The 20,803-nt window shown below is 42.4% G+C and overlaps 1 protein-coding gene across 5 annotated transcripts in view; it reads right to left on the bottom strand.

Moving 5' to 3' along the window:
* Positions 1 to 20,803, bottom strand: part of KLHL15 (kelch like family member 15) — a 41,006-nt gene that overhangs the window by 18,601 nt on the left and 1,602 nt on the right. The window contains exons 1-2 of one of the 5 annotated variants that reach the window (XM_087966902.1): positions 14,786 to 14,925; positions 12,597 to 12,703 (exon numbers count right to left, since the gene is read on the bottom strand). The exons of 1 other annotated variant lie outside the window; for it this stretch is intronic. The gene's annotated coding sequence lies outside the window, so the exon portion shown is untranslated. Of the gene's footprint in view, positions 1 to 12,596; positions 12,704 to 14,451; positions 14,566 to 14,720; positions 15,004 to 20,803 lie in introns of those variants that run through there. 3 more of the 5 variants (XM_026674890.2, XM_026674886.2, XM_026674893.2) reach the window with 3 other exon arrangements.

Below are 20,803 nucleotides of genomic sequence, written 5' to 3'. Positions count from 1 at the left end.
ACAGGATTGAGTAAAACCCTTGCCCCTGTTCGTCCCTTGGTACCAGGTGGACCGCTTGAATGTCCAACAGATGTTGAACTGCTGTCTCCATGATGCCCCTTTTGGTTCTCTCTGTTATAATTGGGCACCTTCTGAAGGCATTCAGAGGTATGGAGAGAAATTCCAGAGCTAAGCCTTGTTTTATTGTGTTCAGGACCCACTTGTCTGTTGTTGTTGCTTCCCATCGGTCAACAAATAGGCCCAGTCTTCCGCCGATGGGTGCGCTGTTCTGGTTGTCACTTTGTGTGTCAGAAGATCCTGAATGGTCACTTTCCTTGAAATCGTTGACCACCCCGTCTCTAAGTCCGGTTCTGTACAGCTGGCATGCCTGTGTGTGTGTATGGTCTCTGGGGGTGCTGGTGACCAAAGCCTTCCCCAGTGGCTGGAAAGGACTGCCTTCGCGTGTAAGGTGAAGGCTGCCAATCTGTTCGGCCATATATCCTAGGCAAGATCTTCCTCGTCCTTGGTCTCTACCAGCATGGACTCAATGGCTTCCCTGAATAGTTTATTCCCCTTAACTAGGGCAGAAGCTAGTTTCCACTTGTGCTTCAAATCTGCCTGCCAATGGCAGAGCCAAACCAGGTGCCTGTCTGTCACCGAAGTTGCAATGGCCTTGGTAGCATATTTGACACCATTAAGGGTGGTGTCAGCTATGAGCTCCAATGTTGCTCTCATCTTGTTCAGATCCTGTTGTGATTGAAGATCACCAGGTGGCGCCCTTTCCTGCATTTGACAAAGCCATATCAGGGCTGCCCTGCTGAAAAATTACACAGTTGAGGTAGCCTTTACTGCCCATGCTACTGCCTGGTGAACCTTCTGGAGGGTCTGCTCCGCCTTCTTGTCTTCTCCCTTCAGACCCTCTTCCACTTCATTGGCCAAGATGGTTGCTGATATAGAAGCTGCCACTGGCCCATCTATTGTTGGGATCTGAATCATTTTGGCCAATTCTATGTTGTAATTCTTCTTTTCATTCCCACCTAGTGTTGGGAATACCACTGGTGACCCTCCATCACCTTCTTGAACAGCTCAAGTGAGGGTACCATCTCGCATTCCACCTTAGTTCTTGCAAAGAGACGATCTTTTGGGTCTGATGAATCTGGTACCGATAGCTTTGTTGCTGTGAAAATGCCCAGGCTTGTTGCTGCTTTGGCTTTACCTAGCAACATCTTAAACAACTTTTGGCAAAACAAGCCAGTGAATGCTGGAGCCTCTGTCACCTTCCTCATCAGAAAATGCTGTTTCCTTCTGTTCCTCCTCCTGAGTCTGAAGCCTCACTTTGGGTGTATGACCACATTGAATTGGTTCTGTGGAAACTCAATTCCTCCCGTCTGTCTGGCTAGCAAGAGATGCTGTTTGTTAGGTATCCTTTCTTTATTCATTGGTAAGGGTAAGGCTGAAGGTCCTGCTCCTCCCTAACCTCTGTTAGTACTTCTAACATCAGGGCTTTCATCTCATCTCTAAAGGTAGGCTCCCTGAGTCCTACAGCTGTAGGATTAAAACTAGCTTCTGGAGCCAGTCTCCTCCTCTTTGGGAAAGGTTCCCAACTATTACTGAAGTCCTGGGAGCCTCCCTACATCTCTGATAAACACTCTTCTTTAAACAAAGAGCAGGCTGAATATACTGCACACCAGCTCCCTCTGGCGTTTGCTCACCAGCTCCCTCTGGTGTTGCAGTTCTGGCACTATTCTCTTGTTGCCTCGTTTCTATTGGTTTATTTGTTGAAGCGTGGGAATTTCTGTTCCTCTCTCCCTCCCTTTCTTCCTTTGCAAAACTCTTCTCAATGGCTCTTTGTCTCCTTAAAGCCTCCCTTTCATCAGCCTTGGACACCTTGTGCAAAGGCTTTTCTTTCTTTCCCATTACTGCTGTTCTACTGGCCGCCTTAGGTCCTTTAGAGCCCTGTTCTCTAGCTGGGCTTGGGTCAGGCAATCCCTGAACCTCCAAGCCTGCCTCCATTTCCGAGAATTCAGCTATGTTGTCCCCTTTTTTCCTTGAGACAGGCAGCTTTGCCCATGCTGGAGTTCTGCTGTTGCGGTCTGATGTTTTTTGATCGCTTGAGAGTATGCTCAGCTGCAACTGAGTAGTGACTCTGCTATTGCTTGGGACCCTTCTTTAGGGAAACGGCTCTGGCTGCTTCAGGATGAATGAGTTCTCAGGCGTCTGCTTGCTTGGGGCTGCGGCTTTCTTCTAAGCCCAAACAGCAGTTTGGTTCCGCTCCATGACCTCAGGATGGCCAAGCGTCTGTCTGCTTTTCCCCCTGGGTCTCTCTGAGTGGCAGCTATGTTTCAGGATGGCCAAGCGCTAGCCCGCTCGCTTGCCGCTTCAGAATGGCCAATTCTATGTCAGGTCAAAAAGTGTCCCAGTGATGGCGGAAAGGAGTTGGGGGGAAGGAGGAAACAGGCGCCACAAACACTTTTCGTGCCCAGGAACTTCCATTGACTCGTCTCTCTCAAAGGGAAAGAAACTGCAGCAGAAAGGAGACAGTTCTTTGCAAGGTGAGTCCAGCATGGCAGGGAGGGAGAAACATGAGATATCTTAGTGGGTTGGGAAGGCCTCGGAGGCCTGTTCCATCACTAGGTCTCCCATGGCCTTCCTTACCCTGAGTACTTCATGTGCACTTAACGAGCCACACATTCGTCCACGTATTAAATTAATGAATGTGAAAGCAGGGAGTGATCTTCTTCAAGGTACAAGATTCACTCCCATAAATATTCAAGATACAAATGGAATGGGCAGGCTCCATTACATTTATAACTTGAGGACTACCTGTATTATCACATAATTAGAGAATAAGTCTGTTTTTACTTCATACCTCGAAACATTTACTATTAAAATGTATCATCTTTTAAAGAAAATATAAATGTCAACTTACATCTTCCCTTTCTTTCAAGCTTGCTGCCAGGAGGGCAGAGCTGATATCACAGTAACATGACGTGTCTCACAGAGAACTCCGTGGGACTGTTGAAATCCTAACTGCCGGGTGGTCGTAATTCGACCTAAATTGCCTGGGAGGGGCGTGAATGAAGAGCGTGCACTCTGATGATCTCAGAAAGCCCACAATCTCCCTGATTGATCCGGAGAAGGTTCTCTAAATTGACAGCAGGGGAAGGCCATTGCGTGCCATTCCCAAGCTGGAACAGTCACCGGAAGAAGTGAGAAGGCAGAAAGAAGGTGTGATCAATCTGGTGAGAGATTTCCAACACTGAACTTTTAATTTTAATAGAAGACACCCCCCGGGGGGGGGGGGAATAATGTAGTGAAAGTGAGACCCAAAGGGGGAGGTGGAATTGGTTTGTTTTTTAATATTCTACCTCCAGAAGAAAAGCATCGAGGAGAGCTTTAAAAGCCATTATTGAAATAGGAATTTGGCCAAAAGGACTTGTTGAAAGAGCATATTTAGAAAACTGGTCTGGGTATTTTAATTTTTAAGTTAGAAATTACTGGACACTATAAAAACTGACTATATTGGCATCTTCTTTTTATAAATATTGCATTTTACAATTTGAATTAGGATATACAGTAAAAAGGAGGAAAGAAAGAGAGAAGCAGAGCAACAGTGCCATCTATAGGCAAAAGTGAAAATTGGAAGACATAAGAGAGAAAGGGGAAACTATACACACAAATAATCTTGAGAGCCTGAACATTTAATGATAAGAAGTTGTTTTGACCGAAGAACTAAGATAGAGAGTGGAATACGAAAATTCTTTTTTCAAATAGTGTAGCTCTTGGAAGTTAAATGGAAATAAACCAGAAAGCAAACAGAAGCTGAACAGTAAAAGACCTTCCTTTCTTTTTTATTTGGTTTTTTTTTTTCCTTTGCTCTGTGAACTCTCTCCTTGGATATAAAATAACTGGTGGTTGAACTTTTGGGGAAGAGGTAATCAGGTGGCACACAGTTATCTGTATGGGCACGCGAGCCCTAGCTAAACTTACCTGCACTGCGCATGCACGCACAACCCAGGTGATTTTTGGCCCATTTGAGGCCGTTTTCACCTTTCTTGAGCTTCCAGGAGGGCGAAAACGGCCTCCCCCGGGCTCCAGAGGCTGAAAAATGGGCATTTCCGGTATTTCCTGAAGGCCCATTTTTCAGACTCCTGAGGCTGCAGAGGCATTTCTCGAGGGCGAAAATGGCCTCAAACAGGCCAAAAATCATGCTTTCGCACACCACAACAAAAAAAGTTCATCATCACTGATATAAGCCCTCCATGAAGACATGAAGGAAAGAATAGGAAAAGTAGAAGAAAAAAACAGAGAAAGTAAAAGACAAAATAGAGAATTTTCAACAAATGATGGTGAAAAATGAACAACATATACAAAAAGTAGAAGAGAAAGTTGAATCCACAGAAAAAAGAGTGGGAAAGCTTGATTATAGGCTTACACTAGCAAATCAAAACAAAGTAAAAATAAGATTATTATTTGAGATTTCAGAACTTGGAAGAGGAGAAGGGAGAAAATTTAGTGGAGATAATGCAGAATTGTTGATGAGGGCTTTGGAAGTGCCCAAAGAAATTTTTTTTGGCCGAGATCAATGAAATATTTAGAATGCACACTAGATATGCAATAAAAAATAGACTTCCTAGAGAGGTCCACATGAGATTCACTAAGAAAGCAATAAAACAGATTTTGCAGAGAGCAAGAGATGATCCCTTGAAATATAAAACTAGAGATTTTGGATTACCAAATTGGGATACAGACTACCAGGCTGCGGTGTTAACATGGATGAAAGAATGGATTGTATTGAGAAATGTCAGATTATTGAAATTGGAGGGACATGATTTGCAATTGGGTTGGCTGCCTTCTTATGGTATGGGAAAAGTAAGATTCATGGTTACTTTCAAAGACATTATATAAGAAATGCTTTACTGTTAGTGTGGGAGAAAATTAGAGAACAGCATTATTTGAAGACACCAGTTTGGCTTTCGAAGCACATTCACCCAAATATTATTAATATGGGAAATATTGTTAGATACAAAGACATTTTGGATGAAAAGGGTGAGCTCAAAACTAAACAAGAATTGAATGAACAAGGGATTGATATGGTTTGATATACACAACTGCAAATAAAGTCTAGATATGAAAAAGATGCTAAACTATATGGTTTTTATATAGGATTGACAGAATTGGATAAGATATTAACAGGAACAGAAGACAGGTTGATAAAAAAACTATATCTATTTATTGGGTATCAAATTAGAAGAAGAACAAGTGAAGGAGGCCATGATAGCATGGGCAAAAAAATTTGGCTATACAACAGAATTAGAAAAATGGCAGCAATTGTGGGATAGAAATTATAAACTAACAATATCAATTGCATATAAAGAAAACTTGTATAAGATGTTTTATAGATGGCATTTTGTGCTGGCAAGATTGGCAAGGATGTTTAAATGTTGGAAATGCCACCAGACACCTGGGTCATATTACCATATGTGGTGGGCATATGTAGAAGCCAAAAAATATTGGACAAAAATACATACGTGGTTGGAGATGATGATACAACAGCACACTGACTTGAAACCTGAAATATTTTTGCTGGGGATTTTACCAGAAACTTATAGTAAAGAAAATGTATATTGGTTCACTTCAGCTTGTTTCTTCATGTGAATTTTCTTCAGATCTTGCCCAACCATTGTTGTATTCAGTTCATTCCTAGTAGAAGTACCTTTTCTATAAATCTATGGAGTCAAGGGCTTTTCTTTCCTAGGGATTGAGCGCAGGCAGCCCTGACAATAACTTCATAACGTACAATTAATTTTCAGGAGTTTTGCATGGTATTTTTTTCAGACCTTCAACCGCAATTAACAGGTTAAGGAAAAAAGTATTTCAAAAACAAATATGAACTGAAGTACAAGTAACATCGCAGTACTTGATGTTTCACTGTTTACCAGAGGATTAATAAAATCTGGTCCTCATCTCATCATCATCACTTTAGCCATTCTCTATCTACTGCAGGATGGAGGCCTTTTCCGCATGTTTCCAACCAATACGGTCTTTTCTTTTGCCAATTGGACCCACAATTGATGTTGTCGATCCATCTTGTTTTAGGTCTCTTTCGTGGTAACTTATTATCAAGTGGGATTCATTCTGTGACTGCCTTGGTCCACCTGCCATCAGTTCTTGCTATGTCACCAGCACATTTCCATTTCAATTCCTTTTACTCTCTTTTGATGATATTGTATACTTTTGTATCAATTGTGAGGCTAGTGTCCATGTTTCACTGGCATATGTTAGAGCACATAGCACACACTGATTGAAAACTTTTATCTTGGACTTCTAGTTTGGTCTGCCTCGAAGACGGACTGAAATCTGCTGGGTTGAGGGGAGCCGCATCTCCCCTCCTTGGCTTGGTAATTACTTCCCTCCGAAGACTGCTGTGGTGGCCAATAAAATGGCCACCCCGAAGAGGTAATCTGATCGGGACAAGATTGTGCGGGTGCGGTGAAGAAGAGGACAGCATAGAAACCAGGAGAATTGGGGCAGAAGGTACCCCGCATTTAAATTTTTCAAAATTGTTAAGAAAGTGGATTTGAGTGGTGGACAAAGAAGAAAGAAATATTTAACAGCTTAAGTGGCTTTGTATCCTAAAAGGAAGAAGCTGGGAGAAGAAGCTCGCGTTTGAATTAATTAAATATATAACCCTGACACTAAATAGGCATAATTAAAGCTGGATTGGATTGTGTCAAGGTGGAAAATAAAATTAAAAATTGACATTTGGACTTACTGATTTTGGAACTTTAAAAATCTGAATGAGAGAAAAAGCCGGAAAAAAAAAAAGAATTGATTCTGAATACAGCAAAGTGTGCCATCTAATGGAGAAGGGAATTGTTTATTTGCATCCCTTCCTATTTTAAAGTTTGGATCTGCTAAAGACTTACTTGATACGAAATAACCCAAATTAGGACACTACAAAATAGAGACCCTGTAAAGTGAAAGTGGAACATTAAAACAAAGGAAAAATCGTGGGATAGTTTGGTGTTTTTCCATAAACTTTAATTTATGGACATTGAAATGTGAATTAACCTGGAAATCTTCTGAAGAGGAACTAATAAGAGTTAAACATTGGAAAAAACTTTATGGACATTGTTTAAAGATGGCAGGAATGCTTTTGGAACTAAAATTGGAACTTAGAAACATGAAAGACGTGCTACAAGAAGGCAAGTCGCTTGGTTTTGCTCTACAAGTTTTAAAAATGGTGATTTCAGAATATGAAGAACAATAAGTAGGGCTAGAAGAGAAGGAATCAATTAAAGAAATGGCCATCTTAAATGAGCATTTGCAACAATGAAAACTTAAGCAAAGGGGGAAAAGAAAGGGAACTAAAAATAGGAGGTTTGAAATTGTAATTAAAAAGGTGTTTAATTTGAAAACCAAACAAAGTGAAAGGAAACAGGAGGAAAGAGAATTCCAGGAGTACTGAAAAAGGAAGGGGATAGAAATCGGGGTAATAAAAAGAGGGAAAGAATGAAGCAGAACCATGAAATAAAGAAATATGGTAAGCAAATAACAATTAAAAGGAACTGTTTATTTAAAAGGCATAGAGATAATGGTTAATTGAGATTTAAAGAAGGGGATTCTGCAAGTTGACAAGGGGTAGTTTAAATAAATTAGAAATAATAAACTATCAAGAAAATAGTGGAATATAGATTATTAAAATGGGAATGGGAATGATACTGTTCTGTTATTGTAATGATTGTTTGCTCCTTTCCCTTTTTGTATGGAATTAAAAGAGGTAATTAGAATGACATTAACAATGTTTAATGAATTTATAAGTTATAGTTGAAATGGAGTACAAGTATTGTTGATAGGAGAATATTAGTTCTTGCAAAGAAATGAAGAGATTAATTATGTTGTTTTTTCATTCTCTTTAAATCAAATATACTTTTTATGTAACCAAAAGGGAAACTTGTAGACCCAGGCTTGAAAGAGACATATGCAATGTAGTAACTACTACAAAGTTATTATGGATTTTTTCTTTAATGTTAATTCAAAATTAAAACTATTGGAATCTTAGGGGGGATTAACTATGTGATATGTTAACCACAGGGATGGCATCTCGAAATTGGCAATAATAGGGGTGTTTCTTTGTTTGTTTTTCTATACTTGAAATGTTTGAATTGAGATTAAATTCTTGGAATGATGAATTAAATATAGGTGAGGAAATTGCAAACCTGACAGAAGAGAATATAAAATATGACTGTGAAGATATTTAAAGAGGCATTAAGGAAATAGATTAAGTAATGTACTGAAAAAAATTATAAAATAAGCTGGAAGAAGCTAGATGATCAAAACTAAAGAAAATATACACTGCTCAAAAAAATAAAGGGAACACAAAAATAAGACATCCTAGATCTGAATGAATTAAATATTCTTATTAAATACTTTGTTCATTACATAGTTGAATGTGCTGACAACAAAATCACACAAAAATTATCAATGGAAATCAAATTTAGCAACCCATGAAGGTCTGGATTTGGAGTTACACTCAAAATTAAAGTGGAAAAAAACACTGAGGCTGATCCAACTTTGATGTAATGTCCTTAAAACAAGTCAAAATGAGGCTCAGTAGTGTGTGTGGCCTCCACGTGCCTGTATGACCTCCCTACAATGCCTGGGCATGCTCCTGATGAGGTGGCGGATGGTCTCCTGAGGGATCTCCTCCCACACCTGGACTAAAGCATCCCCCAACTCCTGGACAGTCTGTGGTGCAACATGGCGTTGATTGATGGAGCAAGACATGATGTCCCAGATGTGCTCAATTGGATTCAGGTCTGGGGAACGGGCGGGCCAGTCCATAGCATCAATGCCTTCATCTTGCAGGAACTGCTGACACACTCCAGCCACATGAGGTCTAGCACTGTCATGCATTAGGAGGAACCTAGGACCAACCGCACCAGCATATGGTCTCACAAGGGGTCTGAGGATCTCATCTAGGTACCTAATGGAAGTCAGGCTACCTCTGGCGAGCACATGGAGGGCTGTGCGGCCCCCTAAAGAAATGCCACCCCACCCCATTACTGACCCACTGCCAAACCGGTCATGCTGGACGATGTTGCAGGCAGCAGAACATTCTCCACGGCATCTCCAGACCCTGTCACATCTGCTCAGTGTGAACCTGCTTTCATCTGTGAAGAGCACAGGGCACCAGTGGTCGAATTTGCCAATCTTGATGTTCTCTGGCAAATGCCAAACGTCCTGCACGGTGTTGGGCTGTAAGCACAACCCCCACCTGTGGACGTCGGACCCTCATGGAGTCTGTTTCTGACCGTTTGAGCAGCCACATGCACATTTGTGGCCCGCTGGAGGTCATTTTGCAGGGCTCTGGCAGTGTTCCTCCTGTCCCTCCTTGCACAAAGGTGGAGGTAGCAGTCCTGATGCTGGGTTGTTGCCCTCCTATGGCCTCCTCCACGTCTCCTGATGTACTGGCCTATCTCCTGGTAGCGCCTCCATGCTCTGGACACTACGCTGACAGACACAGCAAACCTTCTTGCCACAGCTTGCATTGATGTGCCATCCTGGATGAGGTGCACTACCTGAGCCACTTGTGTGGGCTGTAGACTCCGTCTCATGCTACCACTAGAGTGAAAGCACCGCCAGCATTCAAACGTGACCAAACCATCAGCCAGAAAGCATAGGAACTGAGAAGTGGTCTGTGGTCACCACCTGCAGAACCACTCCTTTATTGGGGATGTCTTGCTAACTGCCTATGCTTTCCACCTGTTGTCTATTCCATTTGCACAACAGCATGTGAAATTGATTGTCAATCAGTGTTGCTACCTAAGTGGACAGTTTGATTTCACAGAAGTGTGATTGACTTGGAGTTACATTGTATTGTTTAAGTGTTCCCTTTATTTTTTTGAGCAGTGTATAAAGTAAGGTTAAGGTATGTTATCAAATGTGAAAGATGAGTAGGAAATGAAAGTCCAGTTTGTATGGAAAATGTATTAACCTGGAATCATGCTGTTCACTGAAAAAATATGTTTTTAATATGTGAAAATTAAATAAAACTTTTTCAAAAAAAGAAAACTTATCTCTTCAGGCATAGGGGGAGGTCGTTCTTGAAAATTATATTTATCTTGCTGAATTGCCTGCCAACCACATTTAACAGGTCGTTCAATTTCCTTTATTGTATCACCTACCATTGAGATCCATTGGCCAAGGTATATGTAGTGGCCTACAATATCTAATTCTTCTCCAGATATAAAACTTTATTTGGTGAATTTATTAAACGTAACCTGGTTCTTTTTCAAGTTTATTTTTAAGCCAAATGGTTCTCCTGGTTTGTGGAGCTCTTGTGTCTTTTGTACCTCTTCTGGGTCTTGTGAGAAGAGAACACCATCATTTGCAAATCTTAAGTGATTTAAATAGGTGCCATTGATTTTTACTCCATCTTTTGCATAGTCTAGTTTCCTACATACTTCTTCAAGGCAGGCTGTGATGACCTGGGGCGTGGCACAAAGGCAACACAGTCAGATAATCAGTAGGAGTCCCTTTATTAGCCCCAACTTTGCCCCCAATGTCCTGGTTACCTTCTGGGCTGGAGAAAAACTCTCCCAGGAACAGCCTTTGGCTGCAGAGAATCAAGTCCAAAACGTGGTCAACAAAAACTGTAACTATAAGTCCAATCAAGGAAAGATGAGGTAATTAGTCCAGCATGGCAAGAAAAGGAATTCCAGACGTGAAGGAACAGCAGTAATTCAACACGGTTGGGAGGATCCAGGAATGCAGATAACCAAAGACAACATAAGATAAACTCAAGTTTGTTCCCAGAAGATGCCGCACTCAGCTTGCATCTCTTTTAAACTGTCATTCCCAGGTGTGGCTAATGAAGGGAATCAAGGCCCTTTCCTTCCCCATAAGCCATGCAACCCACATTGCTCTCTTCTCCGTTCCTCCCTGTGTGGCCTAGGATGAAGAGGGGGTGAGCCTGGGTCTTCCTCTGAACTCCCTCTCCCTTGTTCTACCTCTCTCCTGCTCTGTTCAGCCGGACTTAGCCCTTCCCCAGTTTCCTCCACAGCCAACAGAGCCACACTCCCACTCCCTGTCAGCTCCTCGGATTCAGACTCCGACAGGGGCATGACACAGGCTGAGAAAAGGATAGGTGATATTGTGTTGCATTGTCATATACCTATATTGATTTCCACTTTAAGATAATTAGGGAAAATTGTTGCCATTGTTTTTTCATATATTCATTGTAAGTTTATGCAAGCAGTGTCAATGCTTTGGTTGAGCAATGCATTAATTATTGCTTGCTGGAATACTGACTCAAATGTCTTTTTGTGTACTAGTTGTGCCTTTCAATGACTTGCTGAGTAACCTGGATGTGATCCATTTTTGAACCCTGTCTGCTCTTTTGGTAATGCATAATTTAATGTTCTCAAAAAATTTTTTTTGCTATTATCTTGGTGAAAACCTTTTAGATGACTGAACGACGGTTTATTGGGCAATAGTTCTTTAAATCATCTTGGGCCCCTTTCTTGCGTATAAGAATCAGTTCCACATTTTTCTATGCATCGGATATTTCTCTTCTCTGAGGCATCTCAAGTATAATTTTGCTAGTATCTTTGTAAGTTGTGATCACCAGCTTTCATCATTTCAACCATAATACAATCATTTCTTGAAGCTTTGGCATTTTTCATTGATTTCATTACACTTGATACTTCCTTCACTAGGATATCTGGCATTTCCTCTTTTGTGGATGTTGTTACTTTTGAATGATCTTAACCTTTGTATAGCTCTGAATAAAATTTTTCAATGATTTCTAACTCATCTATATTACTGAAAATTAAATTACGCTTGCTTGCCTCTATCATGATCCCCACAACCATGTATGCCAGTGAGACCTGGAAGGTGTCAGCGAGTATTAAGAGACTCAATGTCTTCCAAAAGATGTCTTCACCGAATCCTAACGTTTAGCTATTTTGACCATGTTACTAACAAAGAAGTGATCCAAAACAGTATCTCTTGCAAATTATATAACACTGTCACATGCAGAAAACTTCAACTTGCAGGTCATATTCTTCATATAACAATCGAATCCCCAAGATGGCAATGTGATGGACTCCCCTGATGCCAAACATCTAAGAAGACACCCTCAAAATACATAGCGAAGAACGTTCATAGAAGACTTAAAGACTTTAAATATCACATGGCAAGATGTTGAAGTACTCACTCCAAACTAAAAATATGGAGACCCCTTCCTACCTGATATGCTGCCTTGCATGGGAAGATCTAATGTTAATGCTAACGCAGTAGTCATATATCCATTCAGGTCCATCAAATACTCTCAGCTACATACATTTTTCAAGTATTTTAATCACATTTCAATTACTACAACAAGCTAGCTATCCAGTTTTTCTACAAGTACAGAATATGAATTGAAAACTATGACACCTTTCCAAATTCCTACTGTTTTCATACTTAGTCCAGATTTTGGCTAGTTTCTAGTGATACAACATGCTAATTTTCTGAAATCAGCAACATATAGATATATCTATCACCCTGTGGTTAAAAAAGCAAAATTAAGACCATTCAGATTTCCAGGTGCTAATACTGCCTTCACCAACCTGGGCATTCTCCAAAAGTATGGATTCCAGTTTCCAATATTCTGCAGAGCAAAATGTGAGCATGCAATCAGCAAGGGTCATAACAGCATACAACAGACTGTTTATGTCTAGGAATAATAATAAAAATCTTATTTATCATTAGAAATAAAAATTAACATGATATAGTAACTGCAATGAATTATTTTTCCCACACATTTCTTTTTGCCTAGAACCAATTATGAATGTAAAACAGCCTGCTCTAGAACTTAATTATTTATGTACCCTTACTACAACTATTTGTTTAGCTACAATTTGAAGTTACAACAGCACTGAAAATTGACTTACAAGTGATCCTCGCATTTATGACTGTCACAGCATCCAATCAGGTGATCAAAATTCAGGCTCTTGGTAGCCAGCATGTATTTAGAATAGTTGCAAGCATCTCAAGGACATGTGATTGCCATCTGCAATCTTCCCAATCGGCTTCCAAAAGCAAAGTTAACAACCATGTGATTCATTTAACAACCATGGCAAAAAAAAAGGTTGTAAAATTGGACGCAATTCACTTAGCTGCCTTGCTTAACAGAAATTCTGGTCCCAATTGTGGTTGTAAGTTAAGGACTACTTTTACAGAAGGCTGAAAGCAAGTATGCACACTGTATTTCATCTTGAAATCACTAATGACAAATGAAGTGATGTCATGGGAAAAGACATCCATATTATTCCATAAAGATCTTATTATATTGAAGGACAACACTTATTTCTATTTTTATAATTTTCATTATACAATCAATTAAACTAACTGAAAAAGCCAACTGTGGACTAACCCTGTAGCATATTTTGTTCTTAAAAAATGATGCACTGGTACCCTACTAACATCTAATTACTTGAAAAATGACCCAGAAAACTATTTTTAATATTGTTACAAAAATGACACTGCAAAAAATATATTATTATTCACTGATAAATACAAAAAGAGATCAGTATTGCAAAATATAAACGCATTATCTCAAAATAAGTTATTTTTTCCTTTTTCTCTGTTTAACTGGATGGCAGTTAAGTGAGCTCAAGGAAAGTTACACTATTACACCAGATCAAAGTTCAAGTTAACTATGATACCAATTATCTATATGCAGGATTAAAGATTGTCAATACTGGAATAAAGTATTGTCAGATACTGTAATTCATATCAACATAACTTTTGAAACATTTTCCAAATATTGCTGGGAGGGAACAGGATGAAGCTAAATTGAAATTAAAGCTAAATAGTTCAATTCACTCAGAATTAACACAGAGACCGAGAAAATGGATAACTTATTTTTGATATAGTAGACTGAAGTTCTCTGGAAACATCACTAATGCACAGAGTCACCCATACTCTAACCTGCTTTTCCACCTTTTTTGTTTTGCTGAATTAAAAGAGAAAAATAAATGCCACAACAACAAAAATATCTGAATATAAAATATACTTTTTGTATTTATTCCTAAAGCCATTATCCATTATCCATATTCCCAATTATCAAGAAAAGTAGCCAACCACCCCAAAAACGCACCCCCTTCCCCAACATGGGACAGTAGCATCTATAAACAGAAAATCTTTCCAGCATTTCTCTATTGCAAATTTGAGCGAAGATTTCCTCTCTTAAAATGAAAGTGTTGCCCCTTCTACATTAGAATTTCGGAGAAAAGTAAAAAGGCCTAGTTTAAGCGTTCATTTTGTGCCAAACATGGTAGCAAGAGAATGAAAAGAAGTAGGAAAGCTTTATCTGAGAACGATCCAAAGGAAAAGTACAACCCAAGTAACCCTCAAAGAACAGCAGAGGCCAAGAACAGGGATAGCTACGAGGGAGAACATCCCACTCCCAGCTTCACATACCTCTCGGCAGCGCTGAAGGCACAGATTTTCCCGCTAACCCTACGAAGAGGGGCGGTCTTTGGGGGACATAACGACAGAGGAGAGTCTCACAGTGGGGCTGAAGTATCTGGACATTGCAACTGTGTTGAGTCTAGGATATCTCTTCGTCAACGCGTTCGTGAGAAAGGCCTTTTTCGGCGATAACGTCCGGGCACTGGCTTTTGCCGGGCCCTGCTTCGTCCCCCTCCCAGAATCCCTGCCTTTCTCCTTTCCCTATCACAGTTGTTTACCTTCTGGTTTGCCTAGAACAACCACAGTCGGCATCTTCCCCCAACGACAAGCACCCCACACTGACCGTCACTTCCGCTGTTGTTGCTGCCACCGCCACCGCCACCACCTTAGGAAAGGCAGAGAAATACAGAAAAGGAGGAGGAAAAATCTCCATGAATACGAAGTCGCTACTGCTGCTGAGGGCGTCGCAATTTTCCAGTGTCGCCACCTTCCCATTTCACGCAGAGCAGCCGCCCTATTCGCTGCCTTCGCTGCCTCACAAAAGTCGACAACCGCGTACGCAACACTTAGCCCCACCTCGCCCGGCGCCCTGGCCTTTGAATCTCCTCCCCTTGAGGTTTTCATTCATCTTCGCCCTTCTCATTCGGCATCTTCTTCGCCGCTAGGATTCCCCGGCTTACGTTCTTTTTCCATCCAAAGTTTTATCTGTTTGGCTTTAGCTACAATCCCGTTAATTCATATTGCAAACCAGGTAAAAATACCAGATTTATTTCATGGGATATACATGAAGAACTAATATACTCAATATACTCAAAAACTAATTTACAGTAAAAGATGTCGCTTAAAACGTAGTCAAATCTACTTCAATTTATACTGATTCGTGGACACATTTAAAATTTAACTGCTTTAAACAAATTTAATAAAGTTTACAAATTGTCACATATCCTTTATATTTAGGGAAATACCGGTATCTTTCTGGAAACTAGTTTGATGAAAAAGCTTAATGGAAGGAGATTCAGTTTATTAGATTTGTAAAAAATGCTATGGAAAACAATTATCCACATCATTTTTCCTCAAAATAATTCTATGAAACGTTAGACTGAAAGCATGATTAACTGCGGGACAGTCTACATTTTTATTTATCCTTTCTAGGCATTAACATCACAATTTCACAACTCATCTTGCCTCGAATGTCTACCTGCAGAGAAAGAGTACATACTAAAATGCTAAGTGCATGGTGTAGCTAGGACTTTTAAGATTATTAATACAGATTCACTCCAAAAACAACTGCGGCATAATCATTATTATTCAACACAGGGATAAAAAGCAATCTTTTTAATAATAGTATTATGCCTCCTTGATACTAAACAAACAAGGGGAGGCAGAGAAATAAACCAGGTGGCTGATACTGTCCTTTCAGGTACAGTTTTAAATAGAATAGAGTGCAGTTGGCATTGATTAAAAGATTAGGGGCATTAGAATCCAATATCCAAAAGGTTGTCCACTTTTAGACAGGTATAATACTGTAATGTTAATTCATTTTTTTCTGATAGGAACAAATTAGGCAATGGTTGTTTTCCCAGATTAATTAATATAAAATCAAGGGAATGTTAAATATGCAACATTGTCCAATGACCATAATTCAGAGACATTGCAATCGTGTTTAAAGTACCTTAACTCATGCTTATTAAACAATGACTTACCGAATTAGCCAAACTGCTTTAAAATAAATAGACTGGGCCATAACCTAGCCCTAGCTATTTCATTTTAGTGCATCAAAATTTGAAACCTAATTACATATATTAATATATTTAACATCAGTGCTTCTTAAGTTGCATAGATCAGGGTCCCTAACCACGGGCCGCGGACCGGTACCGGGCCGTGGAGCACTCTTTACCGGGCCGCAAAGAAAAAAATTAAAAAAAATGGCGGCTTTCTTCGCTTCGGTGAATGCTGCTGGGATCGGGATCAAGGACACAAATGAAAGAAGGGGAGGGAGGAAGCAATCGAAGCCTGTCCTGCTCTCTGGCTCAGCTCTCTCAGTCGCTTCTCGCTCCTCCACCAGCCCAGGAAGAAACTGTTAAAGAAGCCGGGTGGGGGTGGCTTCTTCTCGCCGCAGCTTCCGAAGCGCCTTTCACCCACGGCCCATGTTCATCCACAGTGCTCCGCTGCCTGCCTGCCTGTCTGGTTGTTTGGGAGCAGCTTCGGCTGAGAATAATAACTATTCGCCTTTTATCAGCCGGCTGCTCCGAAACGAAGAAGGCAGGCAGGCAGGCAGGTAGAACGGAGCACTGTGGATTGAACCGCGAGCGGGCGGGCGGGCGGGGTGGGGTGAACGGGCGCTTCGGGGAAGCTGTGGCGACAGGAAAAGCCACCCCCGGCTTCTTGGGCTGCTGTAGGAGCGATAGAGTGACTGAGAGAGGAACGAGGCAGACACCTGAGGGAGGGAGGGAGGGAGACACCTGAGGGATGGGGCTGAGGGAGGCAGGGCCGAGGCGCTCCTGAACTTCCCAGTGGTTTGCTGGCAGACGCTTTATTACCCGACTAGGTAACAACATCAGATGTTACCTAGTCAGGTAATGAAACGTCTGCAAGCAAACTACCAAACTCGGATTCTCTCCCCGGTCCTTGAAAAAATGTTTCTGCTTGAAACCGGTCCCTGGTACAAAAAGGTTGGGGACCACTGGCATAGATGATATTCAATTTTTTCATTCATTTCCCACTACACAATGCTGGGAATACAAGGACAATGTGGGATTAGGCTAAACCAGTGGTTCCCAAACTTTTTCAGTCCACAGCTCCCTTGGTGCTACAAACTCATCCTCAGTGCCCCCCACCCAGGGGTGGGATTCAAATTTCTGTGGGCGTGGCCTAATTTGAGGGTGTGGCTTGCTGGTCATGTGACTATGGGCATGGTTTGCTGGTCACATGACTCGTGGCTTGTTGGCTGGGCGTGGCTTGGTGGTCACATGATCGGGTAGCTGTGGTTTGGTGGTCATGTGACTGGGTGGGCGTGGCCAGGTGACTGGTAAACCAAATACAAGTGATCCTCACTTAATGGCCGGTTGTTTAGCAAGTGTTCTAATTTATGACTGGCCTCCCCAGAGCCACTTGACCTCTTTTTGGAGTTTTGACAGCCATGCACACACATACACACACACACCCTTCTAACCCTGCTGGAGCAGATCATTGGACTAGAATTGGCAAAGCATCTGTGATTAGATTCTAGTAGTGAATAGAATATAATCAGAGATGCTTTGCCAATTCTTGTTGATTTGTTTTATTTGTATTTCTTTATTTTATGTTTCTGAATTGCATTGACATGTGTGTCCCTTCTTGTGCACAGCCCAGAAGCTTTTGTGATTCTTTGCAGCAAAAATTACCGACCTCTGGCTTTGCTCGACTTTTCAAACGCGCGCCACTGCCACTTTCTAGGTGCCAGCCCCACAGGTCCATCCCATTGAGTCTGCTGCACCAGAGGGACCTGCCCAAGCAAGTCCGAGTGGAGTGGTGCACCAAGTCAATGGGGTGAGCCTGAGAGAGGGAAAGAGAGAGAGAGAAAAGAAAGACAGGGAGAAAGAGAGAAGGAAGAAAAGAAAGAGAAAAGAGAAAGAAAAAGGGACAGACAAAGAAAGGGGGAATGGAAGGAAGGGACAGAAAGAAAAAGAAATAAATAAGGAGGGAGAGAGGGAGGAGAAAGATAATGAGATATCTATTCTAGTCCAATCACCTGCTCTAGCAGGGTTAGAAGGGTGTGTGTGTGTGTGTGTGTCTCTTAATTTACCAGTACATTTTGGTTTTGCCTTCTTCAGAATTGGCACTGTAATACATTGGGGGAAAGTAATTTTTTAGGGTGGAGGTCTGGTCCAATGGATCCTGTTTAAAGCCTCAACAAAATGTGAGAGCTTCCTGATAGTCCTGACCATGTTTCGTCCACAATAATAGAAGCCAAAGATGTTTCAATATGCTGGCAAAGATGCTGGCAAAGATGTTTCAATGTAGAAAAGGGCCTCAGTATAAACTAGGACTCATTTCAATCTGATGCATCATCTCTCTCTCTCTCTCTCCCTCCCTCCCTCCCTCCCTCCATCCAGCCCCCCTTTCTTTGACTGTCCCTTTTTCTTTCTTTCCCTTTTCTCTTTCTTTTCTTCCTTCTCCTTTCTTTCTTTCCTCTCTCTCTTTCCCTCAGGCTAACCCCATTGACATGGTGCACTGCTCTTCTTGGACTTGCTTGGGCAGGTCCCTCTGGTGCAGTGGGCTCAGTGGGGTGGACCTGTGGGACCGGCACCTCGAATGCCGCGGTGGCGGCATGTTGGGAAAGTAGAGCAAAGCCAGAGTGGCTTTGCTCTACTTTCCCAATGTGCTGCCGTGTACGAGGCCCAGCCCCGCAGGCTTACCCCATTGACTGTTGGTGCAACCACTCCGGTGCAACAGTCAATGGGGTGAGCCTGTGGGGCTGGTGCCTTGAATGCGGCAGTGGCGGCACATTGGGAAAGTAGAGCAAAGCCACCAGAGTGGCTTTGCTCCAGTTTCCTAATGTGCCGCCGCTGTGTTCGAGGTGCCGGCTCCACATGCTCACTCTATTGAGCCCCTTGCACCGCTCCAGTGCAACAGTCAATGGGGTGAGCCTGCGGGGCCAGCGCCTCTAATGTGGCAGTGGCAGCACGTTGGGAAAGTAGCGCAAAGCCAGAGTGGCTTTGCTCTAGTTTCCTAACATACTGCCGCCATCACGTTCGAGGCACCGGCCCCGCAGGCACGTTGGGAAAGTAGAACAAAGCCAGTCTGGCTTTGCTCTACTTTTCAAACGTGCCGCCACTGCCGCGTTTAAGGCAGAGGCACCGGCACCAGCACTGGAGCAATGCAACAGTCAATGGGGTGAGCCTGTGGGGCCAGCGCCTTGAACGCCCCCCTGCCGCCGCTTAGTGCCCCCCTGCCGGCCCCCTTGCCTCTTAGCACCCCCCTAAGGCATCCCACCACCACCCAGTGGGCAGTACCGCCCACTTTGGGAACCACTGGGCTAAACATCACTTTCAATCTCCCCATTATCTTTCCTGGGTCTCTTGGAAAGCAGTAAAAATGCCAGTGCAGCCAACCAGTGGTCATAAAAATACTTAGAAGGCAGAGGAATGTTGATAACAGAAGTGATGTTTGAAGTTGAGGAATGCTCTGCAAAACAAGACCAAGGGAGCTACAGTTATAAATAAAAAAATTAACACTAATGGCTGTTCTAATACACAGCCTCTGCATTTTTAGTAACACAATTAGCTTTGTAGGCTCATCTTCATTACATCAGTACCTCTGACTTCATGAATTACATGTATTTTTTGATTTGCATAAGTCTATATAAAAGGATTGCATTCCCACCCCTTTTTGGATGTGCTATTGCAGTCCACCATACTGATATTAACAGAATAGAGTTGGAAGGGACTTTGGAGGTGTTCTAGCCCAACTCCCTGCTCAGGCAGGAAACCCGATACTATTCCAGACAAATGGTTGTCCAGTCTCTTCTTAAAAACCTCCAGTGTTGGAGCACCCATAACTTCTGGAGGCAAGTCATTCCACTATTTGCTCTTGTCAGGAAATTTCTCCTTAGTTCTCCCCTTGGTTAGTTTCTATCCATTGCTTCTTGTCCTGCCTTCAGGTGCTTTGGAGAATCAGTTGACCCCCGCCTTGTTTGTGGCAGCCCCTTAGATATTGGAATATTGCTATCATGTCACCTCTAGTCGTTCTTTTCATTAAACTACCGTGTTTCTCCAACAATATGGCCTCCACCAATAGGAAGGCCCAGCATGTTTTTTTGGCATAAAATCAAATTAAGCCTCTCCCCCCAAATTTAGGCCTATTTTAAAACATGCAAAATAAGGAAGAAGGGTGGGGGGACTTGCCGTTAGGAGCACCCCGTGGGCAGCAATTCCTCGCCACCAGCCGCTCCTAACGGGTGATCATGGCGAAGCACGGAGAGCTCCCTACTCCCACCTTTGCTGCAGACATCTCCGTGTGATCGCGACCCTGTCCTTTCCACCTGGCGCCCTTGCTGCTTTCTGGCTCTTTAGAAACCGGCTTCGCGTTTGGAGCACTGCCGCTGTTTGGAGCTCCAAATGGCAGCGGCAGCTCCAAATGCGGAAGCTCCAAACATGACGGTGGGCGATCTTTTTATTTTGGTCCGCGCAAAGTTCAGAGCGAGCATGAGAGGGAGACCGCGATGCCTTGCTAAAGAGCCAGAAAGCAGCAAGGGCGCCAGGTGGAAAGGACAGGGTCACGATCACACGGAGATGCCCAAAGCGCGGAGCGCACATAACTAAAGGCGGCGCACGCAGTTGGCTTGGGGACTACAAGGCAGCATCTGCGCCTCTTCCCAGGC

This window comes from Notechis scutatus, chromosome 5 (genome assembly GCF_049901735.1).
Source record: "Notechis scutatus isolate UNSWTSFEM ecotype Mainland chromosome 5, rNotScu1.2, whole genome shotgun sequence".
NCBI classification, from domain to species: Eukaryota; Metazoa; Chordata; class Lepidosauria; order Squamata; family Elapidae; genus Notechis; species Notechis scutatus.
This window is presented reverse-complemented; position numbering and strand designations above follow the sequence as displayed.